This window comes from Oncorhynchus mykiss, chromosome 6 (genome assembly GCF_013265735.2).
Source record: "Oncorhynchus mykiss isolate Arlee chromosome 6, USDA_OmykA_1.1, whole genome shotgun sequence".
Classification (NCBI taxonomy): domain Eukaryota; kingdom Metazoa; phylum Chordata; class Actinopteri; order Salmoniformes; family Salmonidae; genus Oncorhynchus; species Oncorhynchus mykiss.
The window spans coordinates 23,560,895-23,582,126 of record NC_048570.1 but is presented as its reverse complement, the minus strand read 5'-3'; the positions used below and the strand labels follow the sequence as shown (position 1 = coordinate 23,582,126).

General features: G+C 42.2%; 1 long non-coding RNA gene across 1 annotated transcript; it reads right to left on the bottom strand.

Moving 5' to 3' along the window:
• Positions 1 to 11,474: 11,474 nt before the first annotated feature.
• Positions 11,475 to 21,229, bottom strand: LOC110525542. The gene is made up of 6 exons (XR_002473769.2): positions 21,047 to 21,229; positions 12,966 to 13,130; positions 12,774 to 12,859; positions 12,574 to 12,665; positions 12,040 to 12,146; positions 11,475 to 11,880 (listed from the first exon to the last, which is right to left on the bottom strand). It is a non-coding gene; the product is annotated as an uncharacterized LOC110525542 (long non-coding RNA).
• Between the last annotated feature and the right edge of the window lie 3 nt (positions 21,230 to 21,232).

The window sequence follows — 21,232 nt, the reverse complement described above, 5'->3', positions numbered from 1 at the left end:
GTAAGAATCTAAATCCAGTCATTTGAAGTAGCTTCTTAGCAATTTATTAAGTCTACTCTTGGACTAAATGTGTATCTAGGCCTACTGTAGAGAATCTCCATTTTAAAGTGCCCTTAGACTTGGTTTTATAGAATATATATAAATTATTCTACTCAGGAATGGGGCCACTGTCACATTCTCAGTAGTGCTTATTTCATTTAGGCCTTACAGTATTTTGTTGATCTTTCCCACCCTAGATACAGATTTGGAGTTCCTTCTCAGTCAGGATGTTCTGTCAGTGACAGTCATGAGAGCTGAGATTCATCTCTATGTGTTGAATCCTCAACACCTGAACATAGAGCCTGTTCTTCCATACATGGCAAAACGCAAGCTTCCCACACGGTAAGAGTCCTGGTTGACATGATGGCACACTCACTTAGCTGTCATACCTCAACTTTTTATATAACTTTATTCCATATCTAATTCTTAGGCTAAAGTACTGTGGGTCCTGTCTTAACCTTTTATTCCACAGATACAGTTTTGGGTCAAGGGAGAATGTCCTGGAGCTTCGAGTGGATCTGCTGTTCCTATTCCAAGGTCTTCAAGAGGCAGCTGGTGGTGTCAGAGGGGAGCCAAGTCTGGTTGACATGCGGAAAGTGGGGGAGCTTTCAAGCGGGGGTCCACGAGAAAGGCCAGTAGCTCCATGGTCTCTGCAGGACACCAATGCTGATCTGTTAGGGGAGGGGGTGGGCCCCCTGCTGATGGCCATGGAGCTGGGCCTGGCCCTGGCCCTGAATTGTGACAGGGGGGGAGTGGAGGTGTCTTGTGAACACAATGGAGTCCACCTATTACACTCTCCATTCATTGCTCTCTCCTACAGATAAAGATGACACAAGCCAGTATTGTACACACCATCACATTTTACCTTGTGATGCTCCATAACCCCATCTCCATGTTGTCTCGAATGTCCTCAAGTCTATGAAGCTGCATTTATCTCTTGGTGGGCAACATGTCAACTTTTATTATTGATATGTGAAGGAAGTGGATCGGATGTCTTAACTACATAACTTGTGCAATAACCCTTTGCAAAATTAAACATTGTCTTTAATGTTGTGATGCAAAATATATTTTTTATATACATAATACCCCAACGTGTATGTGGTTCTGTGCACTTCAGAAAATGCTTGAATATATTAACTTATCCGTGTTGTGTTTTGTAAGAAAGAAATACATTTGTAAAGATGTAAATAGTGTATATTATCACATATGTTTATTGGAAAATTGTTTTGGGTTTTCCTTTATTGAAATGCAATTTATTAAATTTGTGAGACTATGGGTGATGTGTCAGTGTCATTTTGTTGTTGCATTAACCAAAAGCGGTTCATAAAGGAGTAAAGTCCTTTACAATGTGACCACCGTAGCGTTATCTTGTTTCTTATGTATTCTTATGTATCTGTTTCTCTTGTTTTCAAGTTACAGGTGGGGGTTTCCTCTCTCAGCCGAAAGTCTACCAGATCAAAATAACAACCTTGTCTTGCTAGGCTTTACAACTTCTGACAGTTGGTGTGAGAAACGTGGTGCAGAAAAACTCCACCTGGACCACACTATCATCAGAAACCAACAACTAGCAAATACTGTGCATCTGTGCTGAGTTTGTGACACTTTCTTGTCCATGGTGTCTTGTTTGGCACACTTTGTACAAAATAATAATAAAATGCAGTACTACAGGATATTTCTTAACGTAGCTCTTTATTAGCTAGCTACAACTTGCATGTTCACTTATCTCCAACCATGATCAACTGACCATGACCTAACCATCTGGGTGGTCTTAACTAGAGGTCGACCGATTAATCGGAATGGCCGATTAATTCGGGCCGATTTCAAGTTTTCATAATCGGAAATCGGTATTTTTGGACTCCGATATTGCAGATTAAAAAATATATATTATTTTTTACAACTTTATTTAACGAGGCAAGTCAGTTAAGAACACATTCTTATTTTCAGTGACGGCCTAGGAACGGTGGATTAACTGTCTTGTTCAAGGGCAGAACAACAGATTTTTACCTTGTCAGCTCAGGGATTCAATCTTGCAACCTTACTGTTAACTAGTCCAACGCTCTAACCACCTGCCTCACGAGGAGCCTGCCTGTTACGCAAATGCAGTAAGAAGCCAAGGTAAGTTACTAGCTATCATTAAACTTATCTTATAAAAAACAATCAATCAATCATAATCACTAGTTATAACTACACATGGTTGATGATATTACTAGTTCATCTAGCGTGTCCTGCGTTGCATATAATCGGTGCGGTGCGCATTCGCGAAAAAGGACTGTCATTGCTCCATGTACCTAACCATAAACATCAATGCCTTTCTTAAAATCAATACACAGAAGTATATATTTTTAAACCTGCATATTTAGCTAAAAGAAAGGTTAGCAGGCAATATTAACCATGTGAAATTGTGTCACTAACATTGAAGGCTGTGCAATGTAACAGCAATATTTAGACTTGGGGATGCCATCCGTTAGATAAAATATGGAACGGTTCCATATTTCACTGATAGAATAAACGTTTTGTTTTCGAAATGATAGTTTCCAGATTCGACCATATTAATGACATAAGGCTCGTATTTCTGTGTGTTATTATGTTATAATTAAGTCTATGATTTGATAGAGCAGTCTGACTGAGCGATGGTAGGCACCAGCAGGCTCATAAGCATTCATTCAAACAGCACTTTAATGCGTTTTGCCAGCAGCTCTTCGCAATGCTTCAAGAATTGCGCTGTTTATGACTTCAAGCCTATCAACTCCCGAGATTAGGCTGGTGTAACCAATGTGAAATGTCTAGCTAGTTAGTAGGGTGCGCGCTAATAGCGTTTCAAACATCACTCCCTCTGAGACTTGGAGTAGTTGTTCCCCTTGCTTTGCATGGGTAACGCTGCTTCGAGGGTGGCTGTTGTCGATGTGTTCCTGGTTCAAGCCCATGTAGCGGCGAGGAAAGCGATGGAAGCTATACTGTTACACTGGCAATACTAAAGTGCCTATAAGAACACCCAATAGTCAAAGGTATATGAAATACAAATCGTAAAGAGAGAAGTAGTCCTATAATAACTACAACCTAAAACTTCTTACCTGGGAATATTGAAGACTCATGTTAAAAGGCACCATCAGCTGTCATGTTCTCATGTTCTGAGCAAGGAATTTAAACGTTAGCTTTCTTACATGGCACATATTGCACTTTTACTTTCTTCTCCAACACTTTGTTTTTGCATTATTTAAACCAAATTGAACATGTTTCATTATTTATTTGAGGCTAAATTGATTTTATTGATGTATTATATTAAGTTAAAAAAAGTGTTCATTCAGAATTGTTGTAATTGTCATTATTACAAAAAAAATTGTTTTAATCGGCATCGGCTTTTTTTGGTCCTCCAATAATCGGTATCAGCGTTGAAAAATCATAGCACAGTATGATACGGCGGTAAAATGCATCCAATTATAATTCAGTATGTTTACACATATGAATATTACACATGGTCTGGCTAATAAACGGTTATGACAATAAAGAAAAAACACTTGTCAATTTAAACTACATTTCAGTCAATGGGCAAAACAATGCATATCGAGTTAAACATGTAAATGGTATTACAGTAGTAATTTATTCTATTGGGAGAAGCCAAGCAAAAGGATGTCTGTACTCGCGCACCTCACAGCATGCATCTGCACCACAGTACAATTATTTTGGTAAACGTAAGCGATGGGTTTATCATGAAGTCAATTAATCTTAAACCACACCACCCGTGAGTTGTCCTTCGTTAAATTACACAACACAATTACACAATTCATCTATCTTCATTGACATTTGTGGAACGAGAAGGTGCGACTGAAATCCAGGTAAAATATTTCGTATTCACAAGTCTGAAGTTCTCTCTTCTGTCGCCTACAGATCACACTTTCATCACAGATATTTCCTGTGTGAAATTTGCGTATCAGATCGAAGTAATCTGTCACTGGTTCATCTACAGCCAAAATCTGCAGCCAAAATAGCAGTGTCTCGAGTGCACGGTGACCATGGCGCTGCACTGTCCAGCCTTGGTTTCTCAGGTATTGATTAATGGAATTAGTCCAGATTGTGTTAGACAATGTGATTGATCACTTAAGAAAAATATGCAATAGCATACACTTGAAAGGGGGTTGTAGCCCACTATGCTAGGCTTGTAGAACTACCTAGGTTTACGATCGCATTTTAGATTAATGTCAGAGATTAACGTTATAGCCTGACATTAGATGTGTAATATTGTGGTACAAACTACTACTGTTCTGTCTCTAAACAAGCCAATTAACCCCAAATAACTACACTCATCAAATTAATTTTAGGAAAAAAATTATGTGAAATATCTGAATGCCCACACGGGAATTGTGTTCCTGTACTGTCAGAAAAGCCACTGAAGACTCGTCTGGTCTGCTTTGCCCTTCATCAACAGTCTGGAGAATCGAGGGGAAAGAGCAGTGGTGTAAAGTACTTAAGGGAAACTACTTTAAAGTACTACTTAAGTCGTTTTTTGGGGTATCTGTACTTTACTATTTATATTTTTTGACAACTTACATTTACTCCACTACATTCCCGAAGAAAATAATGTACTTTATATTTCTTACATTTTCCCTGACACCCAAAAGTACTTGTTACATTTTAAATGCTTAGCAAGACAGGAACATTGTCTAATTCACACACTTAGCAAGAGAATATACCTAGTCATCCCAACTGCCTCTGATCTGGCAGACTCACTAACCACAAATGCTTAGTTTGTAAATTATGTCTGAGTGTTGAACTGCGCCCCTTTCTATCCATAAATAATCATCATTTAAAAATCGTATTGTCTGATTTGCTCAATATAAGAAATGTTAAATTATTTATACTTAAGTACATTTCAAACCAAATAGTTTTAGACTTAGTATTTTAGTCTTTTTAAAGTAGTATTCTACTGGGTGACTTTTACTTAAGTCATTATCTTTTAAGGTATCTTTACTTTTACTCAAGTATGAAAATTGGGTCCTTTTTCCACCACTGAGAAAGAGTGCCATGTTTTCTGAACTGTTTGCATGTGGGAGGTAAGACAGACCAACTTCCCATTGCATGAACAACTTGTAACTTATGTTTGGGATGTAAAAGTGACACATGGACACAAATGGCATACATATATACAGTGCATTCAGAAAGTATTCAGACCCCTTGACCTTTTCCACATTGTTACATTACAGCCTTATTCTAAAATTGATTAAATAGACCCCCCCCCCCCCCCCCCCCCCCCATGAATCTACACACAATGTACCACAATGACAAAGCAAAAACAGGTTTTTAGATATTTTTGCAAGTGTGTTAAAAATAACACACTGAAATATCATATTTACATAAGTATTCAGACCCTTTACTCAGTACTTTGTTGAAGCATCTTTGGCAGTGATTACAGCCTTAAGTCTTCTTGGGTATGATGCTATAAGCTTGTCACACCTGTATTTGGGGAGTTTCTCCCATTCTTCTCTGCAGATTCTCTCAAGCTCTGTCAGGTTGGCCGGGGAGTGTCGCTGCACAGCTATTTTCAAGGCTCTCCTGAGATGTTCGATTGGGTTCAAGTCCGGGCTCTGGCAGTGCCACTCAAGGACATTCAGGGACTTGTCCCAAAGCCACTCCTGCGTTGTCTTGGCTCTGCGCTTAGGGTCGTTGTCTTGTTGGAAGGTGAACCTTCACCCCAGTCTGAGGTCCTGAGCAGGTTTTCATCAAGGATCTTGCTCGGTTCATATTTTCCTCGATCCTGACTAGTCTCCCAGTCCCTGCCGCTGAAAAACATCCCCACCGCATGATGTTGCCACCACCATGCTTCACCGTAGGGATGGTGCCAGGTTTCCACCAGACGTGACTCTTGGCATTCAGGCCAAAGAGTTCAATCTTCGTTTCATCAGACTAGAGAATCTTGTTTGTCATGGTCTGAGAATCCTTTAGGTGCCTTTTGGCAAACTCCAAGCGGACTGTCATGTGCATTTTACTGAGGAGTGGCTTCCGTCTGGCCGCTACCATAAAGGCCAGATTGGTGGAGTGCTGCATATATGGTTGTCCTGGAAGGTTCTCCCATCTCCACAGAAGAACTCTGGAGCTCTGTCAGAGTGACCGTCGTGTTCTTGGTCACCTCCCTGACCAAGGCCAATCTCCCCCAATTTCTCAGTTTGGCCGGTCCGGCCAGCTCTAGGAGCTCTTGGTGGTTCCAAACTTCTTCCATTTAAGAATGATGGAGGCTACTGTGTTCCTGGGGACCTTCAATGCTGCAAACATTTTTGGTACCCCTTCCCAGATTTGTGCCTCGGCACAATCCTGTTTCTGAGCTCTACGGACAATTCCTTTTACCTAATTTCTTGGTTTTTGCTCTGACATGCACTGTCAACTGTGGGACCTTGTGTGGGTGCCTTTCCAAATCATGTTCAATCAATTTAATTTACCACAGGTTGACTCCAATCAAGCTGTAGAAACATCTCAAGGATGATCAATGGGAACAGGTTGCACCTGAGCTCAATTTCGAGTCTCATAGCAAAGGGTCTGAATACTTATGTAAATAAGTTATTTCTGTTTTTTATGTTATAAATTAGCATACATTTCTAGACCTGGTTTCACTTTGTCATTATGGGGTATTGTGCGTAGAATAAGGCTGTAATATAACAAAATGGGGAAAAGTCAAGGGGTCTGAATACTTTCCCATGGCACTGTATCAGTGGAGGCTGCTGAGGAGAGGACGGCTCAAAATAATGGCTGGAACGGAGAAACCATGTATTTAATACCAAGTGACCCTAACCCTAAACTGACTCTATTGCTACTTGCAGTGAATCTCATCTGAGGGAAGCCACCGTAAATCCCAAGACACTACAGGTAGGTATGTTACTGGGCTGATACTGGGATCCTGACAGAATAGCTCCTGCTGCTTCAATGCAGCTCTTGTAGTTTGCAGCGAATTAAAACAAAGCAAATAAAATATGGGACAAATGAAATGTACATAAATAGTTAGTTCTGTTATGTTTGTAATTAATAGACAATGTCACTTCTGCTCTTTTGTATATATTTTTAAAGCATCTTCAACCATCTTCACAATGGGATTCGATAAACTATTAGAATCCGTTGTTATATCTAAGGTGTGATAACCTGACGCTTCGAATTCGGAGATCATTACAGCCTAAATTACATTATTTTCATCCTCACTATGCAAACAAAGCTGATTTCTGTAACAATTTAGCTGTTTAGAGAGTTTTGTTGAGCTAAAAAGATGCAAACAGTACTTCAAACAACTTTTGGGTACCTTGTTAACATTTCAACATGAAATCCATGTCTTAAACGTTGCTACGTTTCAGGAAAGGCGCCGGAGAAGAAGGCAGATGTTTTACGTGTCCCCAACCAATTGTGTTTTTTTGTTAGTTTATTTGCGTTTTTTGTCACTTATTATTATTATTTTTTTTGAATTTTACCCCTTTTTCTCCCCAATTTCGTGGTATCCAATTGTTGTAGTAGCTACTATCTTGTCTCATTGCTACAACTCCCGTACGGGCTCGGGAGAGACGAAGGCTGAATGTCATGCGTCCTCCGATACACAACCCAACCAGCCGTACTGCTTCTTAACACAGCGCGCATCCAACCCGGAAGCCAGCCGCACCAATGTGTCGGAGGCTACACCGTGCACCTGGCAACCTTGGCTAGCGTGCACTGCGCCCGGCCCGCCACAGGAGTCGCTGGTACGCGATGAGACAAGGAGATCCCTACCGACCAATCCCTCCCTAACCCGGACGACGCTAGGCCAATTGTGCGTCGCCCCACGGACCTCCCGGTCGCGGCCGGTTACGACAGAGCCTGGGCGCGAACCCAGGGACTCTGATGGCACAGCTGGCGCTGCAGTACAGCGCCCTTAACCACTGCGCCACCCGGGAGGCTTGTCACTTATTTTTTTAACTTATTTTGTACATAATGTTGCCGCTACCATCTCTTATGACTGGAAATCACTTCTGAACATCAGGACTGTGATTACTCACCACGGACTGGCAGAATCCTTTTTTGCCTTTAACGAGTCTGACGAGCCCGACACGAATGATATACTGCTTTCTCTGGAACAGGCACAGATCCTTGTGATTTGCATGAAGAGGAGGTGGAGAAAAAAAGTTCCAGAGGGCGGGCAACCTTCTGAAAATTCGTAGGCGATCAAATAAACCCTCACTTCCTTCCATTCTGCTAGCAAACGTGCAATCTTTGGAGAATAAAATCGATGACCTATGAGCAAGATTAAACTACCATCAGGACATTCAAAACTGTAATCTTATGCTTCACGGAGTCGTGTCTGAACGATGACACTATCAACATACAGCTGGCTGGTTATACGCTGTACCGGCAGGATAGAACAGCTGTGTCTTGTAAGACAAGGGGTGGCGGACTATGTATTTTTGTAAATAACAGCTAAATAACAGCTGGTGCACGATATCGAGCTATATCGAGGTAGAGTATCTCATGATAAGCTGTAGACCACACTATCTACCTAGAGAGGTATCATCTGTGTTTTTCGTAGCTGTTTACATACCACCACAGTCAGAGGCTGGCACTAGACAGCATTAAATGAGCTGTATTCCGCCATAAGCAAACAAGAAAACGCTCACCCAGAGGTGACGCTCCTAGTAGCCTGGGGACTATAATGCAGGGAAACTTAAATCCATTTTACCAAATTTCCACCAGTATGTTAAATGTGCAACCAGAGAAAAAAACAACTCTGGACCACCTTTACTCCACACACAGAGACGCATACAAAGCTCTCCCGCACCCTCCATTTGGCAAATCTGACCATAATTATATCCTCCCGATTCCTGCTGACAAGAAAACATTTAAGCAGGAAGCACCAGTGACTAGAGCAATAAAAAAGTGGTCAGAAGCAGCTGATGCTAAGCTACAGGACTGTTTTGCTAGCACAGACTGGAATATGTTCCGGGATTCCTCCGATGGCATTGAGGAGTACACCACATCAGTCACTGGCTTCATCAATAAGTGCATCGATGACGTTGTCCCCACATTGACCGTACGTACATACCCCAACCAGAAGCCATGGATTACAGACAACATCCGCACTGTGCTAAAGGTTAGAGCTGACGATTTCAAACAGCGGGACTCTAACCCGGAAGCTTATAAGAAATCCCGCAATGCCCTCCGACGAACAGGCAAAGCGTCAATACAGGATTAAGATCAAATCGTACTATACCGGATCTGACACTCGTCGGATGTGGCAGGGCTTGCAAACCACTAAAGATTACAAAGGGGAGCACAGCCGCGAGCTGCCCGGTGACACAAGCCTACAAAAAGAGCTAAATTACTTCTATGTTCACTTCGAGGCAAATAACACTGAAACCTGCATGAGAGCACCAGCTGTTCCGGAAGACTGTGTGATCATGCTCTCCACAGCCAATGTGAGTAAGACATTTAAACAGGTCAACATTCACAAGGCCGCAGGGCCAGATGGATTACCAGGACGTGTACTGCGAGCATGCGCTGACCAACTGGAAAGTGTCTTCACTGACATTTTCGACCTCTGTCTGAGTCTGTAATACCAACATGTTTTAAGCAGACCACCATGTGCCCTAGAACGCTAAGGTAACCTGCCTAAATGACTACCTACCTACTACGTCTGTAGCCATGAAGTGCTTTGAAAGGCGGGTCATGGCTCACATCAACAACATTATCCCAGAAACCCTAGATCCACTCCAATTTGCATACCGCCCCAACAGATCCACAGATTATGCAATCTCTATTGTACTCCACACTGCTCTTTCCCACCTAGACAAAAGGAAAACCTATGTGAGAATGCTATTCATTGACTACAGCTCAGCGTTCAACACCATAGTGCCCTCAAAGCTCATCAATAAGCTAAGGACCCTGGGACTAAACACCTCCCTCTGCAACTGGATCCTGGACTTCCTGACGGGCCGCCCCCATGTGGTAAGGATAGGTAACAACTTATCTGCCACGCTGATCCTCAACATAGGGGCCCCTCAGGGGTGCGTGCTCAGTCCCCTCCTGTACTCCCTGTTCACTCATGACTGCATGGCCAGGCACGACTCCAACACCGTCATTCATGTTTGCCGATGACACAACAGTGGTAGGCCATGCTCACTGACCACGAAAAGACAGCCTATAGGGAGGAGGTCAGAGACCTGGCCGTGTGGTGCCAAGACAACAACCTCTCCATCAACGTGATCAAGACAAAGGAGATGAGGAAAGAAGACCGAGCACACCCCCATTCTCATCGACGGGGATGCAGTGGAGCAGGTTGAGTGCTTAAAGTTCCTTGGTGTACATATCACACAGTTGTGAAGAGGGCACGACAAAACCTATTCCTCCTCAGGAGACTGAAAAGATTTGGCATGGGTCCTCAGATCCTCAAAAGGTTCTACAGCTGCACCATCTACAGCTGCACCATCCTGACTGATTGCATCACTGCCTGGTATGGCAACTGCTCGGGCCCTGGACCGCAAGGCACTACAGAGGGTAGAGCATACGGCCCAGTACATCACTGGGGCCAAGCTTCCTGCCATCAAGGACCTCTATACCAGGCGTGTCAGAGGAAGGCCCTAAAAATTGTCAAAGACTCCAGCCACCCTAGTTATAGACTGTTCTCTCTGCTACCGCACGGCAAGCGGTACCGGAGCGCCAAGTCTAGGTTCAAGAGCTTCCACCCCCCAAGCCATAAGACTCCTGAACAACTAATCAAATGGCTACCCAGACTATTTGCATTGCCCCCCTCTCCCTCTCACCCTCTTTTACACCGCTGCTACTCTCTGTTGTTAGTCACTTCAATAACTCAACCTACATGTTCATATTACCTCAAATAACCGGTGCCCCCGCACATTGACTCTGTACCGGTACCCCCCTGTATATAGTCTCGCTATTGTTATTTTACTGTTGCTCTTTAATTACTTGTTACTTTAATTTCTTATCCATATTTTTTTTTGAAACTGCACTGTTGGTTAGGGGCTCGAAAAGTAAGCATTTCACTGTAAGGTTGTGTTCGGGTCATGTGACTAATAAAATTTGATATTGCAAAGAAAACGTGTAATCTGCTTGACACATTGTTACTTATCTTACAGATCAGTCAGCTACTTTCCCCTCCATTCATATGCAAATATGTTTGATTCATTTACTGGCTTGTCTGGCTGACATTTTTATTTTAAGTTGCACAGAAATAATATTTTAGTAGACCTCTATTATGCTCCATTCTTTCTTTCTCGCATAGCTCATTAATACACCCTTGTGGTGGAATATATCTATTGTAGGTTCCAAGATAGAACAATGAATCATGTTGAACTAATAAATACCATCAAGGGATACCTTACAAATTACAGTAATGAACACCTTGTGAAACAGCTGTGAAAACCAGCCTGGCAATATTTAAGATTTAAATATAAACTTTGACCTTTTTTAGGGTACAGTTGTGTCATTCATTTATTTTCACAGATTTTTTGTTGTGGTACACTCACATGGCAAACATATACTGAATTCTGGTGAGTTGAATAGAGAGGAGGTGGGTGCTGTGTGGATGGGAGGTTCTGACTGTCACTTGTTCTCAACAGGCAGTCAGTCTCAGAAGGGGGACTTGAAGAGAGATACTGCAAAGTCTAGGCACTGCTGCCCGCTTTGTTCTGAGTGTTTGCAGTGCTAGTGTTTTAATTCTTCTGTGTATCTCACATTATGTGCCCAGTATGATAAAGCAATAACTTTATTAGCAGATAATAACAACAAGACAATAACAGTAGCGGTAGATGATGTAATGAAAATTTGGAGGGTGGTTGGTAATGGATGAACTCGGGTGGATCCACAATTGGGTGTTAGGCAGAACCCCTAGGTCCCGGAGAACAGGAGCAGAGTTAAAGGGAACACATCGCAACGTAAACAAGAAAACACACAGGTTACTCTTTACTTGAGAAGATATGATGGATTAGTGCAGTGTCATAAATGGGAGATATGTACTTTTCAACAGTTTTTGAAGGTATAGCCTACCTGAAGCTGGTCCCCCTCTGACTCAGAGCACAGAGAATCAGACTGACCCGAACCCGCTGGTTCTGGTGGATGGAATACCTCCTGGGTGGCTCGGACAGTCAATGGTCCTAAAGTCATTTGGAGAGGTAAATTGAAGAGGTACATTTTTATAAACTCAACATAACTACCTTCAAATCATGAAAAGGTTAAATAGCTGTACCATTGAGAGCATATTGACTGGCTGCATCACTGCTTGGTATGGTAATAGCACTGCACTCGATCACATGGCGCTACAGAGTGTTGTGAGGACAGCCCAGTACATCACTGGGGCCGAGCTCCCTGCCATCCAGGACCTCTATATCAGGCGGTGTGAAAAGAAGGCCCAGAAAATCGCCAAAGACTTCAACCACCAAAGCCATAAACCTTTCTCTGCTGTTGTACGGCAAGAGGTACCAGTACATAAAGTCTGACACCAACAAGCTCTTGAACAGCTTCTATCCCCAAGCAATATGACTGATAAATACTTAACAAAATAGCAAAACGGGCCGAATTTACCTTGAATCTTTATTGACCTCTTCCCATGGCGGTCTTGTGGGTCTGGTTGGTTCGTTCATCCAAACCTGGAGGATGATGATGGCCATCATCACCTTGTAGGTGGCATAGACAGATTCTATAATATTGAACTCTGCTGTGGTCAAATAAAGCAACCATTACAAAACAACTTATCAGGGCAAAATTTTTATTGTGATATTTACCGATCATGAGCCATTGTGAAACAACTTTCATACATTTCAACTCCGGCGCCACAGCCACCCTCAAACTTCTGGCAGGCTAGACGGATCTTTAAGCATGAAAGTGACAAATTGAAACATTAGGTGCTCTCTGATATGACATAAATTGAAATCATAATAATTTCAGATATAATATAATTGATAAAAGTTTCTCACTTGCCCAGATGTCCACATCATTGGCAGAAGCATAGGTTGATTTTGGCAAACATGCGTTTCACTCCGAAATGGCCAGCTTGCATCTCGGTCAGAAAGGCCTCCCTTTCCTTCATGAAAATCACCCTCCTGTGTGGCTGGCCATTCACTGTAGGTACATGTTATTGCCTAACAAATTGGAAGAGAAGAGTTGTTGAAATACTCAAGTCCAAGTAAATTTGCACTGCTGTCTTTCTCTCTGTCTCCATCTCTCTCTCTGTCTTCCACTTACTTCCCACCTCTCTCTCGCTCATCCTTTCTTTCTCACTTTCTTCCTCTCCCCCCTCCCTGTGTCTAGCAAAGACACCTAGTTAAGGGCAGTTGGGGGGGGTTATATATTGATAAAAGTCACCTTGTCCGAGAGTGATTAACATGGTTATAAAACAAAACACAGCCCTAATTTAAAATGTTTCTAACATCCACAATGGATAAAATGAATGGTGGAAAAACAATTGGAACCATTTCTGTGTTTGACCGCTAGGTTTTATGGGTATTATGACTCATACTGTGGGACTCAATTAATGTGGCACTTTAGGAGAACTAACGCAGCAGGTTAGGAGAACTAATGTGGCAGGTTAGGAGAATTAATGTGTCAGGTTAGGAGAATGAGGTTACATTTAGGAAACTCTAGTTAAGCCATGGAATGAGAGAGGCCTCTAGTGGCCAAAAGGCTGTTTTTGCATGGGCAGCGCCATTGAGGGCTTCCAGCATGCTTCAGACATTTTAAAGTAGTAGTCAACTGGGTGGGGATTCCTATAGGTTGTAGCCTCAATGGCGCTGCCCATGCAGTCACAGACGTTATAATGGCTAATGTTGTGACGTTATAATAACGTTATTATTGTTTATTTCGCTTTTGTATATTATCTACCTCACTTGCTACTGGCAAATGTAACACATGTTTCCCATGCCAATAAAGCCACTTGAATTGATGAAGATGAGTCCTCTATCTATCTCTATGGGTTAGGCTTATCTAGTTGTCCACGCAATCAGCCACGCAAAACGGTGTCAACAAATCCGCCCAATTAGCTGATTCGCTTTCCACATTCCAACGTCTGTTGATCCACCCACTTCTTTCGCAATGACATAACATTGAATTTTGTGCAATGTAACAGCAATATTTAGACTTAGGGTTGCCTCCCGTTCGATAAAATACGGAACGGTTCCGTATTTCACTGAATTAATAAACGTTTTGTTTTCGAAATTATAGGTTTCCGGATTTTACCATATTAATGACCAAAGGCTAGTATTTCTGTATGTTTATTATATTATAATTAAGTCTGATTTGATATTTGATAGAGCAGTCTGACTGAGTGGTGGTAGGCAGCAGCAGGCTCGTAAGCATTCATTCAAACAGCACTTTACTGCGTTTTCCAGCAGCTCTTAGCAATGCTTGAAGCACAGCGCTGTTTATGACTTCAAGCCTATCAACTCCCGAGATTAGAATGGCAATGCTAAAGTGCCTATAAGAACATCCAATAGTCAAAGGTATATGAAATAGTAATGTTGTAGAGAGAAATAGTTGACCGTCATAATTCCTATAATAACTACAACCTAAAACTTAACTGGGAATATTGAAGAACTGGGAATATTGAACCACTAGCTTTCATATGTTCTCATGTTCTGAGCAAGGAACTTAAACGGTCTCAACCTTTAAGTCTTTACTGAAGACTCATCTCTTCAGTGGATCATATGATTGAGTGTAGTCTGGCCCAGGACTGTGAAGGTGAGCCCTTGCTGTCTCTGCCTGGCCGGTTCCCCTCTTTCCACTGGGATTCTCTGCCTCTAACCCTATTACAGGGACTGAGTCACTGGCTTACTGGTGCTCTTTCATGCTGTCCCTAGGAGGGGTGCGTCACTTGAGTGGGTTGAGTCACTGATGTGATCTTCCTGTCTGAGTTGGCGCCCCCTCTTGGGTTGTGCCGTGGCAGAGATCTTTGTGGGCTATACTCGGCCTTGTCTCAGGATGGTAAGTTGGTGGTTGAAGATATCCCTCTAGTGCTGTAGGGGCTGTGCTTTGGCAAAGTGGGTGGGGTTATATCCTTCCTGTTTGGCCCTGTCCGGGGCTATCATCGGATGGGGCTATATCCTTCCTGTTTGGCCCTGTCCGGGGCTATCATCGGATGGGGCCACAGTGTCTCCTGACCCCTCCTGTCTCAGCCTCCAGTATTTATGCTGCAGTAGTTTATGTGTCGGGGGGCTATTGTCAGTTTGTTATATCTGGAGTACTTCTCCTGTCTTATCCGGTGTCCTGTGTGAATTTAAGTATGCTCTCTCTAATTCTCTCTTTCGTTCTCTCTCTTGGAGGACCTGAGCCCTAGGACCATGCCTCAGGACTACCTGGCATGATGACTCCTTGCTGTCCCCAGTCCACCTGGCCGTGCTGTTGCTCCAGTTTCAACTGTTCTGCCAGCGGCTATGGAATCCTGACCTGTTCACCGGACATGCTACCTGTCCCAGACCTATTATTTGACCATGCTGGTCATTTATGAACATTTGAACATCTTGGCCATGTTCTGTTATAATCTCCACCCGGCACAGCCAGAAGAGGACTGGGATACCCCTCATAGCCTGGTTCCTCTCTAGGTTTCTTCCTAGGTGTTGGCCTTTCTAGGGAGTTTTTCCTAGCCAACATGCTTCAACACCTGTATTGCTTGCTGTTTGGGATTTTAGGCTGGGTTTCTGTACAGCACTTTGAGATATCAGCTGATGTACGAAGGGCTATATAAATACATTTGATTTGATACATTAGCTTTTTTACATGGCACATATTGCACTTTTTCTTATTTGCATTATTTAAACCAAATTTAACATGTTTCATTATTTATTTGAGACTAAATAATATTTATGTATTATATTAAGTTAAAATAAGTGTTCATTGTTCATTCAGTATTGTTGAAAAATTGTCATTATTACAAATATAAACGTCCTTTCACTGTCAACTGCGTTTATTTTCAGCATGTGTAAATATTTGTATGAACATAAGATTCAACAACTGAGACATAAACTGAACAAGTTCCACAGACATGTGACTAACAGAAATGGAATAATGTAATCAAAAGTAACAGTCAGTATCTGGTGTGGCCACCAGCTGCTTTAAGTACTGCAGTACATCTCCTCTTCATGGACTGCACCAAATTTGCCAGTTCTTGCTGTGAGATGTTACTCCACATTTCCACCAAGGCACCTGCAAGTTCCCAGACATTTCTGGGGGGAATGGCCCTAGCCCTCACCCTCCGATCCAACAGGTCCCAAACTTGCTCAATGGGTTTGAGATCCGGGCTCTTCGCTGGCCATGGCAGAACACTGACATTCCTGTCTTGCAGGAAATCACACACAGAATGATCAGTATGGCTGGGAGCATTGTCATGCTGGAGGGTCATGTCAGGATGAGTCTGCAGGAAGGGTACTACATGAGGGAGGAGGATGTCTTCCCTGTAACGCACAGCATTGAGACTGCCTGTAATGACCACAAGCTCAGTCCGATGGTGACACACCGCCCCAGACCATGACGGACCCTCCACCTCCAAATCGATCCCTCTGCAGAGTACAGGCCTCGGTGTAACGCTCATTCCTTCAACGATAAACGCAAATCCAACCATCACCCCTGGTGGGACAAAACCGTGACTCGTCAGTGAAGAGCACTTCTTGCCAGTCCTGTCTGGTCCAGCTACAGTGGGTTTGTGCCCATAGGCGACATTGTTGCCGGTGATGTCTGGTGAGGACTTGTCTTACAACAGGCCTACAAGCCCTCAGTCCAGCCTCTCAGCCTATTGTGGACAGTCTGAGCACTGATGGAGGGATTGTGCGTTCCTAGTGTAACTCAGACAGTTGTTGCCATCCTGTACCTGTCCCGCAGGTGTGATGTTCAGATGTACCGATCCTGTGAAGGTGTTGTTACACGTGGTCTCCCACTGCGAGGACGATCAGCTGTCCGTCCTGTCTCCCTGTAGCGCTGTCTTAGGCGTCTCACAGTACGGACATTGCAATTTATTGGCCACATCCGCAATCCTCATGCCTCCTTGCAGCATGCCTAAGGCACTTTCACGCAGATGAGCAGGGACCCTGGGCATCTTTCTTTTGGTGTTTTTCAGAGTCAGTAGAAAGGTCTCTTTAGTGTCCTAAATTTTCATAACTGTGACCTCAATTTCCTATCATCTGTAAGCTGTTATTGTCTTAACGACCGTTCCACAGGTGCATGTTCATTAATTGTTTATGGTTCATTGAACAAGCATGGAAAACTATCATGACACAAGGCGAGACCCAGATGCAGACACAGGAGGCAGATGGTTGGAGTCTTACAATGTTTATTAATCCAAAAAAGGGTAGGCAAGAGAATGGTCGTCTACAGGCAAAAGGTCAAAACCAGTTCAGAGTCCAAAATGTACCGAAGGGCAGGCAGAATCAAGGTCACGGCAGGCAGGATGATTAGGTAGGCAGAAAAATAGTCCAGAGTCAGACAGGGGTCAAAACTGGGAAGACTATCGAAGAGAATACCAAAAGGAGTACGGGAAAACCACACTGGTTGACTTGACTAACATGCAAGACGAACTGGCACAGAGACAGGAAACACAGGGAAAATAAGCGACACCTGGAGGGGGTGGAGACAATCACAGGAACAGGTGAAACAGATCAGGGCGTGACAGGAAAGTGTTTAAACCCTTTTCAATGAAGATCTGTGAAGTTATTTGGATTTTTACGAATTATCTTTGAAAGACAGGGTCCTGAAAAAGGGATGATTAATTTTTTGCTGAGTTTATATATACAAATCTGCCAATTAATCGGTATCAGCTTTTTTTGGTCCTCCAATAATTGAAAAATCAAAATCAGTCGACCTCTAATCTAGACTCAGTAGCACATTTAAGTGTTGTGGTGTACTGTTTTTGCTACGTTTTTTTCACCTGTGATATGCTTTCCTGCTTATTCTAAGGTTCAGACTGAATGCAGTTGTAAATGTGCTGCTCACAATTGACAGCAGCTACATAGACCTGTTAAATTGACAAGAAAGGTGTTGATATAGTTGTGTTAAGGCATGGCTTCCTTGTTTTGAGTCTGTTAAATGTGTTTCTCATTCTGCTGGAGTGACCTAGTATTTTACATAAAACGTACCTTACGCATTCAGTTTTTCCATTTGTAACTCACCCACCAAAATCACAATATGCTGTTTTACATTGTGTTATTTCTGCTGATCTATTTCCTCATATGGAAAAGCAGAAGAATCTGTGTGCTCTCGGACAGTAATAATAGTTCCTGTGGTGCACTTTGATGTCCCATGTTTGTGACATTGATCAATACGTTTAAGGTTGACTTAAATTCAGAAGTGTATATATATTATGTATGAAAGGCACATGTATGCATTGTTTACTATTTTGCTATAATTAAAACAATGTAATTGTTGGTTCAGGTGTTTGACGTGATTGATGTGGGACTAGGTGCCTTCTTGTCAAATAAAACATGCTTATTCATTCATGATTACGGATACATTCTGCAATGAGTTAATCTGGCTTTGAATCTTCAACAGAAAACGTCAAGTTAGTTCTAAATTGCTTTTATAGAGCAGTGCATTCGGACACTGAATTTAAATATATTTCACCTTGTTCATATAGTTGTCAGAAATGATAAGCGATTAAATTAAAGACCTCCACTGGCTGAAGGAGAAGATGATCTGGTAAAGTAAGTATGTTGCTAATATCATCTAGGTAGGTACAGTTGAAGTCGGAAGTTTACATACACATTAGAAAAATATATTTAAATTAAGTTTTTCACAATTCCTGACATTTAATCCAAGTAAAAATGTTGTTTTATTTCTTTCATCACATTCCCAGTGGGTCAGAAGTTTACATAAATTGGGTGCATTTTGGCCTATTCCTCCTGACAGAGCTGGTGTAATTGAGTCAGGTTTGTAGGCCTCCTTGCTCACACACGCTTTCTCAGTTCTGCCCACAAATTTTCTATAGGATGAGGTCAGGGCTTTGTGATGGCCACTCCAAAACCTTGACTTTGTTGTCATTAAGCCATTTTGCCATAACTTTGGAAGTATGCTTGAGGTAATTGTCCATTTGGATGACCCATTTGTGACCAAGCTTTAACTTCCTGACTGATGTCTTGAGATGTTGCTTCAATATATCCACATACTTTTCCAGCCTCATGATGCCATCTATTTTGTGAAGTGCACCAGTCACCCCTGCAGCAAAGCACCCCCACAACATGATGCTGCCACCCCCGTGCTTCACGGTTGGGATGGTGTTCTTCGGCTTGCAAGCCTCCCCCTTTTCCTCCAAACATAATAAAGGTCATTATGGCCAAACAGTTCTATTTTTGTTTCATTAGACCAGAAGACATTTCTCCAAAAAGTACTATATTTGTCCCCATGTGCAGTTGCAAACCATAGTCTGGCTTTTTTTATGGTGGTTTTGAAGCAGTCGCTTCTTCCTTGCTGAGCGGCCTTTCAGGTTATGTTGATACAGAACTCATTTTACTTTTGTACCCGTTTCCTCCAGCAGCTTCACAAGGTCCTTTGCTGTTGTTCTGGGATTGATTTGCACCTTTCGCATCAAAGTACGTTTTTCTCATTGCTCCCAAGGATGAACCAGACTTGTGGAGGTCTACATTTTGTTTTCTCAAGTCTTGGCTGATTTCTTTTGATTTTCCCATCATGTCAAGCAAAGAGGCACTGAGTTTGAAGGTAGGCCTTGAAATACATCCACAGGTACACCTCCAATTGACTCAAATGATGTAAATTAGCCTATCAGAAGTTTCTAAAGCCACGGCATCATTTTCTGGAATTTTCTAAGCTGTTTAAAGACACAGTCAACTTAGTGTATGTAAACTTCTGACCCACTGGAATTGTGATACAGTGAATTGTAAGTGAAATAATATGTCTGTAAATAATTGTATGAAAAATTGTGTCATGCACAAAGTAGATGTCCTAACCGACTTGCCAAAACTATAGTTTGTTCACAAGAAATGTGTGGAGTGGTTGAAAAACGAGTTTTAATGACTCCAACCTAAGTGTATGTAAACCTCCGACTTCAACTGTATATACTACATACTTAATGTGTATATACTACATACTATAAGTTAAATTTAGTATACTGTAAACAAACAAGTATCCTTTCAGTTGAGCATACTAGCTCTTCGCCTGTCTACCGGAAGTTGATGCTGTTGCTATGCAACCTTTTGCTAGCTAGTTAGCATAACATTATTACTAGTTAAGACATTTTACGACTTCAGGTGTGTTTTTTTATTAAATCTGGGGTGCCAGAGTGCGGTCGTAAATTCAGAGCATTGCCAGCTTGTCCAGCGCACACGAAGCACAGTCAGAGGAGTATGGTTGATTTGAGCATTCTGTCCTTATGTAACCGATGTGAAATAGATAGCTAGTTAGCAGGTTGCGGGCTAATAACATTTCAATCGGGGACGTCACTTACTCTGAGATCTTAAGCACCCAAGCTAACGTTGGCTAGCTACTTTCATACAAACATGGGACAACTCTGACCTAGCAGAACTGGTTAGACAGTGTTTATGTTATCAAGAATGTTGGTGACTAACTGTGCAGCTGGCAACAATTTAATTATGCTTTTTGGCCGACGTTTACCGGTCATATTCTACGGGTGTTGAGCACGAGTAAACTCATTATTCTGCGCTGGTACTCAGACGAGTGCGCTCTGAAATAACAGTTTTAAACCCGAATGTCAATTGAGAACGCACGCGACTATACCATTTAGCTAAGGTAAAAATGAAGGGGATAATCAGGTCAATAAACGTTGGGTAATTAATTAGTTAGCCTATAGTTAACATACTGTCAAGTTTGATGTATAAGCAGCTAGCTAACATTCCGGTACATACTTATGTAATGATATACTTACTATATGGTTCGTAAGGGCAGTGTAGCTAACAAATTATCAGCCAACATAACGTGCTAGGTAACTTATTTTGAAACATTTGTAGTTAAAGCAATGAATTTGTGTCCGCTCCGCTGCATGTTTTCTACCATTTTCTTCAGATCTGAAAACGCACATTTCCTGAAGAATTGCACTACGTATTACCTTACGGAAATAGTGTCCTCTGCGTGTATACTTCATATTTTGGCGTATTTTGTACGATATCCGGGAACTTTTGGCATACAAACTATATCCATACTATGACCAATAAGCACACTATATACTAAATTCACGTCAAATAGTACGGTTAGTATGAGTATTCGAACACAGTTTCAGTCTTTCATGTTAGTT